Source organism: Apodemus sylvaticus, chromosome 1 (genome assembly GCF_947179515.1).
Source record: "Apodemus sylvaticus chromosome 1, mApoSyl1.1, whole genome shotgun sequence".
Lineage (NCBI taxonomy): Eukaryota > Metazoa > Chordata > Mammalia > Rodentia > Muridae > Apodemus > Apodemus sylvaticus.
In genome coordinates, this window is record NC_067472.1 from 71,829,503 (window position 1) to 71,841,970 (window position 12,468).

At 43.6% G+C, this 12,468-nt stretch overlaps 1 protein-coding gene across 2 annotated transcripts in view; it reads left to right on the plus strand.

The window, feature by feature from the left end:
- Nucleotides 1-12,468, plus strand: part of Dhx32 (DEAH-box helicase 32 (putative)) — a 64,468-nt gene that overhangs the window by 7,829 nt on the left and 44,171 nt on the right. The gene's annotated exons all lie outside the window — the stretch shown is intronic.

Here is a 12,468-nt window from a genome sequence, read left to right on the forward strand (position 1 = left end):
ACAGAGTAAGATTCTGGGTGCTTCTGTACACAGTGTTTCCCAAACATTGGTTCTCATAAAGAAAATCACAATGAAGCTTTCCCATGCAAGAAGACATGGTTCTAATGGAACAGCAAATGTCACAAACAAACCCAACAACACACACACACACACAAATAAAGTTAAATGGTCTAAAAAACAGTAGCCTAGATATTGAGGGGAGGGGTCCTTTTTATTTCTTAAATAAGAGTGGAGATCTCCATGCTAAAGTAATAAAGACTAAATGTGATTGTGTGGATTTCAAGGTTGGGAAAGTGGAAATAGGAATTGATGATGAAGTAACCTCATAATGGTTTAGAAGAGACCTAATCCTAGAAGTGGGCTTTGAGGAAGTCTTAGTGCATAAAGGCAGTTAACTGTGAAACCAAGATCTTCAGGGGGTGTGGAGCCTTGGAAAGAAACAACCGGCTAGGAGGTGGGAGTGGGGAGGGGAAGGCACTGCAATGTCCAAGGGAGGGACGGTGTTCATGATTCCCCTCTAGCACTTAGCTCTGCATACTTACTCAGTAGATGGGAACTTCCTGTAGGGATGTGTTTTACCCTCAGAGAAGATGCTCATGGCCAGAACACTGTTAATAGGCTAGGGTTTGGAAATGAATGATAAAGATTTATTGTCACTTTGGGTTCCTTCTGCTCTTATGTCTGTTTCCTTTGGCTGCCATGTTCAGTATGTTATTGGTGGTCAAAGGAAAAACAAAGACACACTCTGTGTGTGTGTGGGGGGGGGGTTGCTTTGTTTTTAAGTTTCCAAGTTTCTTTGTGCACAGAGCTGTGACATCATTTCTTAGCTGATGTGTAACTTCAGGTAACAAACCAAAGAAAAGCAGCCTTAGCAGGGAGTAACAAGGTAGCTGGGAAGATATAAAAAGTACAGCCTTTCTTTTCCTTAGATCTCTGGCTCCTCTCAGACTGAAAACTGAAGACAACTCAGTTAGAGGTTAGCTTTATTTAGCACAAATAGGGCAGCCAGGATTGCATCACTTGAGCATGTGGGTTCTGTCTCCTGCCCCAACTCCCCTAACTGGGAGAACAGCTTTGCTTTGAGGAATTTTTGTTTTTAACTCTCTGCTACTTTCTGAATTCATTAAGGGGCTCATTCAAAGGTCGAATACAACCTTGTCTCCATATATGCTTTTCTGTTTTCCCAAACCTGTAGCAAACTATACACAAACCACTGGCCTCCCCTGAGTGCGTGCTTTTCCTCAGCCATAGTGTGGTGTAATGGGGCTGCAGTATCTGGGCTGTTTCCCCTCCTTCCCAAGCACATCTTCCAGGGGAAGCCTCGCTCACTCAGAGACCTTCTCCCCCACTAGAGGGACACTACCGTGGATCACTGAGTTCTAGAACTGCACTTTTCTTGTGATAGTTACCTCTCGTTTTGCTTTTTGATCTTGAGCCTCTGATCAAGCTTTTGTTTCCTGTTACCTAAACCCGCCCCTTTAATAGAGAGGTGGGCTTTGGCCTGGATGGGATGGTAATAGAGGACAGCTTCCAGTCCTTTCATTAGTCTTTATTTATCGGCACACCTCTTTGGGGAAGCCAGGAGCTGCTATTGGCTCATTTATAGTTTAGTGAGAATCAGAATAAATCATGTATAATTGTAGGGACTGGAGATAGAACTCAGTTGGTAGATTACTTAGCCTGCTCTAAGGCCTGGGTTCAGTTCCCAGTAAGTATAAACTGAATTCAGTGTCCCACCGCAGCAACCCCAATACTGGTGAGGTACAGGAAGAGGGTTAGAAATTGAAGGCCATTCTTGGTGGCATAATGAGTTCAAGGCCAGCCTAGGCTATGATCCTGTTTCAATAAATATTATTAATAATAATAATGTGTTAGTAGATATGGATACTGATACCTTTCATGTTCCAAAACACCTGATAGTTGTGGAGTTTTAAGTGGAAAAGGAAATGTTGGCTTAGGGCAAATACTTATTGAACAGTAACAGTATGCTACCCTAATGTAGGGTATATTAATGTGTACCCTCATGTGCTACCCTAGTGTCCTTGTCTCATAGATGGAGATTAGGAAATGCCCTTGGTGATGGGTGGTTGTGAGGGCAAGAGGGCTTCTCTGTCAAAGGATTACTTGGGCAGTGGACAAAAGGCAACAGAAATCAAGTGTGGGCAGTAGTTGATGCTGGCTGAATATGTACGGCCACATACATAGATGAGACGGACTTGAAGCTAGAGGTGCTAGGATGAGATTACAAAGAGCCTAGGGACTGAGGGAATAAAAATCTGGGTCAGCGATATGATCATTTTCCATTCAGAAAGGATCAGAGATTAGTGAAAAGTCAAAATTAGAGACAGAAAACCAAAATGGAAGGGGCTTTTGGTTTTCTTTAAGGTACAAAGACAAGGCCACTAAGAGAGGGTGCCAGTGATTGTGGAGCCACTGTCACAGGAGAAGGGAGCCACTGCTGTAATGGGGTTGGGAGGAGCCATCAGAAGGAGCAGAACACAGAGGTCTTGGTGACCCAGAGTGAAGTAGAAGCCAGGCCACTTGTAGTTGGGGTTTTACTGCTGTGAACAGACACCATGATCAAGGCAAGTCTTATAAATGACAACATTTAATTGGGGCTGCCTTACAGGTTCAGAGGTTCAGTCCATTGTCATCAAGGCAGAAGCATGGCAGCATCCAGGCAGGTATGGTGCAGGAAGAGCTGAGGGTTCTACATCTTTGTCCAAAGGAAGCCAGGAAGAGACTAGGCATCCTCAAGCATCTAGGAGGAATATATCCAAACCCATCCCCACAGTGACATACTTCCTCCAACAAGACCACATTTTCTAATAGTGCCAATCCCTGGGACAAACCATCACACTCTACTCCCTGGCGCAAATAGGCTTGTTCAAACATGAGTCTATGGTGCCATACCTAAACATAGCATAATGCAAAATACATTTAGTCCAACTTCAAAGGTCCCCGTAGTCTATAGCAGTCTCAACAGTGTTAAAAGTCCAAACTTCAAGATCTCTTCTGAGATTCATCCAACCACTCAACTGTAATCCCCAAAGCAAAACAGGCAGACTCCATACTGTGCATCTCCATGTCTGATAGCAAAGAAGTCTTCAAATCTTCAACTCTTTGTTGACTGCAACAAAGTTCTTTCTCCTGGGCTAGTTCCACTCCATGTTAGCAGCTTTCCTTGGCAGGCATCCTGTGACTGGCATCTTTAACATCTTAGGGTCCCCAAGTCAACTTTAGCTTCACAGCTTCTTCCAGTATCTGAGATCCACACATGATCTGTGCAACTCCAAAGGGCTGGCGTCATGTCTACAGCTCTGTTCTCTGTACCACTCAAAGTTCAAGTTGACCCACTCCACTGCCATTGATGTTCTTGGTGGTCATCCCATGGTACTGGCATCTCCAATATGCTGGGGTCTTCCGCTGTAACTAGGCTTCACCAATAACCTCTTTTAGGCTCTCTTCATGGTACCAAGCCTCAACTCCTTTGCATGACCCCTTTAATCCTGGAATAGCTGTCTACTACAACTGAGGCTGCACTTTCACCAAAGGCCTTCCATGGCCTCTCCCAGAGCCAAGCCTCAGCTGTTCTTCATGATGCCTTCATGCCTTCAAAACCAGTACCACCTGGGTGATTGTTACACAATGTGAAGTACAGCTGCAGCATGAGGTAAAACCTGGGCTATCTAACACAGCTGCTTTGTGCTCTTAGAAAACACGTCCCAGAAGATTTCACCTCAGTGATGCTGGTCTTTCGTTAATCATCACTAATCTCTTAGCGCCAGCTAACCAGCATCAATTGTCCCCGTAGTCTCCTCCTTTTTTTTTTTTTTTTGAATTAGTTTTTTCGAGACAGGGTTTCTCTGTGTAGCCCTGGGTGTCCTGGAATTCACTCTGTAGACCAGGCTGGCCTCGAACTCAGAAATCTGCCTGCCTCTGCCTGCTAGAGTGCTGGGATTACAGGCGTGCGCCACCACCGCCTGACATTAGTCTCCTCCTCTTTACAATAAAGCCAAGGACACATGGCCGAAGCTGCTGAGTTCTGCTTCTTGTAGGAGTTGGAACTTTGCCGTCCTTTTTCTATTACATTATCATTATCTTTCTTTTTTCCAACTCCTTCACTGCCTAAGCTTGGCTGTCCTGGATCGTGCACCATAGATTGACTTTGAACTCAGATATCTGCATGCCTGTCTCCTAAGCACTGGAGTTAAAGGTGTGGTCCACCAAGCCTGGATTTAAGTTTTTCTTCACCTAGAATTTGCTCTGTTCTAGGCTGGCCTTGAACTCAGAGATTTGCTTATCTTTGTCTCCAAAAATTTAAGGTTTGATTAAAGGTTTGTACTACCAAGCCTGGACCTAAATTTAACTGGGTAGATTTAGGCCCCAAGGTGACTACTCCCTTAATTCAATTTAATATCCTTGAATTCAGCTCCATTTCACTTCCTGGTGTCCTTTTAATACTCAAAACTATGTATTTTGTATTTTTCCTTTCTCAACTTGCTATGTTTGTAAAAAAAAAAAATGTTCTTTATCAGACTTAACTAGAGAACAAAGTCTCTGTTGGGCTTTTTTGAGACTTCCTTTGTTGATGTAATTAATATAAATCTCTTTACCTTAACCTTAGGCAGTCTCTTCAGACAATGGCAAAAAGCAGATGTGTTCATCACCAAAACATCACAAAAACAGTCTCTCGGTCACATATTAAAGTTCTTCTCCACTAAAACTTCTTGGGCCATCAGGCCTACACAGTTCAAATGACCCTCAGCACCACTGTCTTCCATATTCCTCCTAGGCTGGCCCATTAAGTCCCACTTAAAGCATCCCATGACTTTCCAAATCCAAAGTACCAAGAGCCACATTCTTCCAAATAAAAGCACGGTCAGGCCTATCTAAGCAATACCCCAGTCCCTGGTACCAACTTCTGTCTTAGGGTTTTACTGCTGTGAATAGACACCATGATCAAGGCAAGTCTTATAAATGACAACATTTAATTGGTACTGCCTTACAGGTTCAGAGGTTCAGTCCATTGTCATCAAGGCAGAAGCATGGCAGCATCCAGGAAGGTGTGGTGCAAGAAGAGCTGAGGGTTCTACATCTTTATTCAAAGGAAGCCAGGAGCAGCCTGGGCATCCTCAAACATCTAGGAGAAGATCTCCAAGCCTATCCCACACTTCCTCCAATAAGATCACACCTTCTAATAGTGCATTATACAAACCATCACACCACTCTCATGTCTGACGTGAGGGGAAGATGGGCTTTCCTACTATTTGTTGAAGTCTAGAAACCAAAAGAAGGGAGCAAGTTTTGTAAAGAATTCAATGAATGGACTGTGCACTAAGCTCAGGTTGAAATATGAGCGCATGTGTGTTGTGTTTCCCATGAGCAGTAGTTAGACTTGTGGGTCTGCAATCACTGAAAGAAGTCTGCGGAAGCCAGGAAACTACACCAAGTGTTTGGCACCACTTTTTCCATAGGAACTTTAATGAGGAAAGGGAATTCAAGGGCCTAGGGCACATGTATATTACAAAGGAGTGGGATGGTGGTAGGAGAGCCCTGACAGACAAAGGACAAGCTAGGGAAGGGAACTGAGAACTGTGAGAAGGGCCCAGGAGTGTAGACCTGGTGAGCCCCTCAAACCACTGTGCTTCCCACCTCCCTCCATCCATCCTCCTACCCCACCCCTCCCACCCATGCTTCACCCTCCACCAGCTCCTGAAGTGAATGCAGAATGACTACAGATGTCAATAAAAGAAAGCTGAGCCGGGCAGTGGTGGCGCACACCTGTAATCCCAGCACTTGGGAGGCAGAGGCAGGAGGATTTCTGAGTTCGAGGCCAGCCTGGTCTATTGAATGAGTTCCAGGACAGCCAAGACTACACAGACAAACCCTGTCTCCAAAAACCCAAATCCAAAAAAAAAGAAAAAGAAAAAGAAAAAGAAAAAAGAAAAGAAAGAAAGAAAAGAAAGAAAAGAAAGCTGCTTGGTATTTGTAGGAATGAAAATGTAATGTCAAACTTTGCTCTAATGATGCCTCGAGTAGGTACAGTACTTGGCTGTTTATAGCAGAGCATGGTGGTGAACGGCTGTAGTCACTGCACTCAGGCTCTTAGGGCCGGAGAGAAAGGATAGCCTGGGCTATATAGTAAAGCTCAGTCTTCCAAATAAGTAAACAAATGACTTAAAAAGTTTAATAAGATGGCTAAAAGTTTATTTTGCAGGTTTCAGAGGTAAAATAAATGTCATATTTCTTGTTGAGACTGGAAGTGGTACATTCCTTAGGTCTGCTGTCCTGAGAAGCTGTACTTGTTCACTCAGAAGTAAGCTAGACTAGCAGTCTGTTAGTGTGCTGTACTAACCCCTGCTTTAAGGAGGCCTTGAAATATTACACAATCCAAATTAATTAAAAAATAATATTGAAAAGCACCTAGCAGTCTGGCTGTGAGAATTTGTAGCCACACCCTTTATTTTCACACTTCACTGTGAGGAGTTCCATGTATAAATATTAGGTCTTTCTGGACATGTACTGTGGCACAGCCTTTAGTCCTAGTGCTTGGGAGGCAGAGGCAGGTGACCCCTTTGAAAGGGTTACCTGACCTCCAAATCTCTGTGAGTTTGAGGCTAACATATCAAGTTCTAGACCAGCCAGGATTGTGTAGAAAGACCTGTCTCAACCAACAAACAAACAAACATGCCAATTAAAAAGTCTAAATCCAAAAATATTTAAGCTATAGTGTATGATTTTTAAAAATTCCTTGTAGGGCCAGTTAGATGGCTTAGCACATTGGTTTTTGGTTCTTAGCCTTCCTAATGCTGAGACTCTTTAATACAGTTCCTCGTGTTCTGGTGACCCCCAACCATAAAATTATTTTTCTTGCTATCTCATAATCATATTTTGCTACTGTTATGGATCCTAATGTAAATATCTGTGTTTTCTGATGGTCTTAGGTGACCCCTTTGAAAGGGTTACCTGACCTCCAAAGGAGTGGCAACCTGTAGGTTGAGGCCTGCTGACTTAGTGGGTAAAGGTATCTGCCACTAAGCCTATGAAACTGAGACTGTACCCGCTGGTTTTGTGTGTCAACTTGACATAGGCTGGAGTTATCACAGAGAAAGGAGCTTCAATTGAGGAAATGCCTCCATGAGATCCAGCTGTAAGGTATTTTCTCAATTAGTGATCAAGGGGGGAGGGCCCCTTGTGGGTGGTACCATCTCTGGGCTGGTATTCTTGGGTTCTATAAGAAAGCAAGCTGAGCAAGTGAGGGGAAGCAAGCCAGTAAGTAACATCCCTCCATGGCCTCTGCATCAGCTAATGCTTCCTGACCTGCTTGAGCTCCAGTCCTAACTTCCTTTGGTGATGAACAGCAATGTGAAAAGTATAAGCTGAGGAAACCCTTTCCTCCCCAACTTGCTTCTTGGTCATGATGTTTGTGCAAGAGTAGAAACCCTGACTAAGACAGAGACCAATCCCCAGAACCCACATGGGAGAGAGAGAGAGAGAGAGAGAGAGAGAGAGAGAGAGAGAGAGAGAGAGAGAGAGAGAGAGAGAGAGAGAGCTGACTCTTGATCTCCACACCAGTGCCCTCATGGCTCCATACAAAATAAATAATGTAAAGTAAAATTATTTTTTTATTAATTGTGCAATTGATTATTCAGGCTGCATTCGATACAGAGCAATGTCCAGTAAAGACTGGTTTTCTAGGCAGTTTTCCTGAAGCAGATGAAATTTTCACATTATTTTTAAATTTTATCTTTATGGATGGTCTACCTGTGTGTGTGTGTGCCTGGATCCCTCATGTGCCTAATGCCGGAGGAGGATGTTGGACTCCCCTGTAACAAGGGTTTCAGATGGTGGGAAGCATTCATATATGTGCTGGGAACTGAACCCAGGTCCTCTGGAAGAACAGCCAGTGCTCTTAACTGCTGAGCCATCTCTCTAGTCCTAAAGAGGATGCACTTACTTACGCTCAATATCAATGTTTTTTGAAGTCTAGAAATAAGACTTTAAAAATAAATTTTTAATTTTGACCTCATCTTTTCCAGAGAGATTTTTAATGGCTACTGGAAACAAAATATGATATATGTTGGAGAAGGCTGAACCTATGAGAACAAAGTTAGAGAAAGACCGAGTCTTGCTGTGCAGTCTTGCCTCAGACTTGGGCCCACTGGGGTTCCAGGCCTGGGTCACCACACTCAGCCTTCTGAGAACCTCAGGATCCTGACCCCATTGTGTCATTGGAAGCTTTCTGTAGCTTAGAAAGTGTATATGCTAAGTATTTGTCATGTAGGCCCATGAGGGCCATTAGAACCATACCTTTCAAAAACAAAACTTGCAAACAGGCCATACCTGTTTTACTTCAAAAACATCATTTTATTTACACTAATTATATGTGTATATTTGTGTATGCATGTATGTATGTATGTATGTAATGCATCATAATACAACATGCATTTGTGGAGGTCAGGACAACTTTCAATGTTCTGTTCTCAGATCACCAGGTTTGGCCAGCAGTATCTTTTCCCACCACCATTTAAACACTAGCTGAACATCTCCCATGGGGTCAAGTATTTCTTCAACCTGTACTAATTACCATAGAAACCTATTTCCTTTTCATTTTTGAGACAGGGTCTCACTCTGTAGTTCTGGCTCTCCTAGACCAGGCTGGCCTCAGACTCACAGAGATCTGTCTGCCTCTTCCTCCTGAATGCCGGAAGTCAAGGCATGCACCACTGCTCCCAGCCAACCTCCTGGTCATTAAGGAAATTGGAACGTGGAGTGCTTGCATGGCTCAGTGGGTACCATACACTTACCCAGGATCAAGCTGCGGCCAGACTGCCTTCAAACACCCGCTGTATCACAGCCAAGATGCTAAAAGCTGGACAAATTAACCAAACCTCTGAAGGCTTAAATTTCCTCATTTAAAAAAAATGGGACTAATAAAGTAAACCCTCAAGGGGTTCTTAAGGGTTTAAACAGAATAATCCATATAAAGTGCTTAAGTGCTTATCAGCATGTGGTATAAAGTAGGCATGCTGTGAGCACTAATCAGAATTATCGTCGTCGTCGTCGTCATCATCATCATTGTTAGTCCAACTTCAGGAGTGTGTGGAACCGCATTCTCCGACTGTGGTCTGCAGACAGGTGCTGGTTCCAGCCCTCCTGTCAAGGCTACAGTGGGAGAGGTCATGAGTTCATTTACACTCTGGTGCCAGCTTCTTAGCTTGCTGTACATCAGCACTTTGCATAAAATTGCCAGGGAATATTGGACCCATGATCACATGCTCTAAAACACAGATGGCCTTTTATCCTAAAGGCCACTAGCACTCATCTGCAGTCCTCATTCCTTCTCTTTGGTGAGTTGTAAGTATATTCCTTGTCGCTTCAGCAAATCCTTACTGATCACACTGCCCACGCACAGCCCTATATCTATTTTCTAGGAGTTGCAAAGATAACTCTGGAACTACCTCTAAGCTAGAGCGAGGGGGAGATGGGTAAGTGTGGGAGGTAGCATGGTGGAGCACACAGTGTTTGCAGGGGTTTCTAGCTTGGTCACATGGGTCCTTCCATGAGAGGACAGCATACTACCTGTGACTCCTCCAGCATCACGCAACGTCACAGAGGTCAGTGTCCCTGTTTTTAAAACAGCGTTTGAACCTTGTAGAAATTTGCAACATCCAAATGAGAAAATAGCTTTTAAAGATTATTAAGAACCCATCTTCTTGTAACTGAAAGTGGCAGTCATGAAAAATGTGGCAACAGATTAATTCATGATCTAACTGGAAATGAGTCTAGGTGTGTCTGGCATTGCTTTTCTATGCTGTATGGTGTAGCTTCGGGGCAGCCTTGGTCCTGAGCATACAACATACACACTTCATTTTGTGCCAGGAGAAAATCCAGTGCCAACAAGCGCTGCCTAAAACACCGGGGCTCAGATTCTAAACCCTTGTGTGCTACTGTGGCAGGTGCTCCGTTTGGTGTCTGTGGGTGGTATATGTGTAGAGGTGTCTGAGCACGTGGATGTGTGAGTGGAGAGGCCAGAGGTCATTGTCAAGTGTTTTCCTGGTGACTTTACCTTATATTTGGGGACAGGAGTTCAAGTTGCACCTGGGGCTCACCAACATGACCCAGACTGGCCAGCAAATTTGTAGGATCCTCCTGTCTCCGCCCCTCTTCCCATTAAGGTTACAGGTGTGACCTCCACACTCAACCTTTTGTGGATGCTGGGGATCGAACCTGTGTTCTCATGCTTGAGCAACAGGCTCTTTATCCACTGAGCCATCCCATAGTGCCTGAGTTTTAGTGTTCTTTTTTTTTTTTTCATTCTTTTTTTTTATTCGATATAATTTATTTACATTTCAAATGATTTCCCCTTTTCTAGCCCCCCCCACTCCCCGAAAGTCCCGTAAGCCCCCTTCTCTTCCCCTGTCCTCCCTCCCACCCCTTCCCAGTTCCCCGTTCTGGTTTTGCCAAATACTGTTTCACTGAGTCTTTCCAGAACCAGGGACCACTCCTGCTTTCTTCTTGTATCTCATTTGATGTGTGGATTATGTTTTGGGTATTCCAGTTTTCTAGGTTAATAACCACTTATTAGTGAGTGCATACCATGATTCACCTTTTGAGTCTGGGTTACCTCACTTAGTATGATGTTCTCTAGCTCCATCCATTTGCCTAAGAATTTCATGAATTCATTGTTTCTAATGGCTGAATAGTACTCCATTGTGTAGATATACCACATTTTTTGTATCCACTCTTCTGTTGAGGGATACCTGGGTTCTTTCCAGCATCTGGCAATTATAAATAGGGCTGCTATGAACATAGTAGAGCATGTATCCTTATTACATGGTGGGGAATCCTCTGGGTATATGCCCAGGAGTGGTATAGCAGGATCTTCTGGAAGTGAGGTGCCCAGTTTTCCGAGGAACCGCCAGACTGATTTCCAGAGTGGTTGTACCAATTTGCAACCCCACCAGCAGTGGAGGAGTGTTCCTCTTTCTCCGCACCCTCTCCAACACCTGCTGTCTCCTGAATTTTTAATCTTAGCCATTCTGACTGGTGTAAGATGAAATCTTAGGGTTGTTTTGATTTGCATTTCCCTAATGACTAATGAAGTTGAGCATTTTTTAAGATGCTTCTCCGCCATCCGAAGTTCTTCAGTTGAGAATTCTTTGTTTAACTCTGTACCCCATTTTTTAATAGGGTTGTTCGGTTTTCTGGAGTCTAACTTCTTGAGTTCTTTATATATATTGGATATTAGCCCTCTATCTGATGTAGGATTGGTGAAGATCTTTTCCCAATTTGTTGGTTGCCGATCTGTCCTCTTGATGGTGTCCTTTGCCTTACAGAAACTCTGTAACCTTATGAGGTCCCATTTGTCAATTCTTGCTCTTAGAGCATACGCTATTGGTGTTCTGTTCAGAAACTTTCTCCCTGTACCGATGTCCTCAAGGGTCTTCCCCAGTTTCTTTTCTATTAGCTTCAGAGTGTCTGGCTTTATGTGGAGGTCCTTGATCCATTTGGATTTGAGCTTAGTACAAGGAGACAAGGATGGATCAATTCGCATTCTTCTGCATGCTGACCTCCAGTTGAACCAGCACCATTTGTTGAAAAGGCTATCTTTTTTCCATTGGATGTTTTCAGCCTCTTTGTCGAGGATCAAGTGGCCATAGGTGTGTGGGTTCATTTCTGGATCTTCAATCCTGTTCCATTGATCCTCCTGCCTGTCACTGTACCAATACCATGCAGTTTTTAACACTATTGCTCTGTAGTATTGCTTGAGGTCAGGGATACTGATTCCCCCAGATTTTCTTTTGTTGCTGAGAATAGTTGTAGCTATCCTGGGTTTTTTGTTGTTCCAGATGAATTTGATAATTGCTCTTTCTAACTCTGTGAAGAATTGAGTTGGGATTTTGATGGGTATTGCATTGAATCTGTATAGTGCTTTAGGCAAAATGGCCATTTTAACTATATTGATTCTACCGATCCATGAGCATGGGAGGTTTTCCCATTTTTTGAGGTCTTCTTCCATTTCCTTCTTCAGAGTCTTGAAGTTCAAGGCCCATACCTAAACATAGTAAAAGCAATATACAGCAAACCGGTAGCCAGCATCAAACTAAACGGAGAGAAACTTGAAGCAATCCCACTGAAATCAGGGACCAGACAAGGCTGCCCCCTTTCTCCTTATCTTTTCAATATTGTACTTGAGGTACTAGCTCGGGCAATTCGACAACATAAGGAGGTCAAAGGGATACAAATTGGAAAGGAGGAAGTCAAACTATCATTATTTGCAGACGACATGATCGTCTACCTAAGTGACCCAAAGAACTCCACTAGAGAGCTCCTACAGCTGATAAACAACTTCAGCAAAGTGGCAGGTTATAAAATCAACTCAAGCAAATCAGTGGCCTTCCTATACTCAAAGGATAAGCAGGCTGAGAAAGAAATTAGGGAAATGACCCCCTTCACAATAGC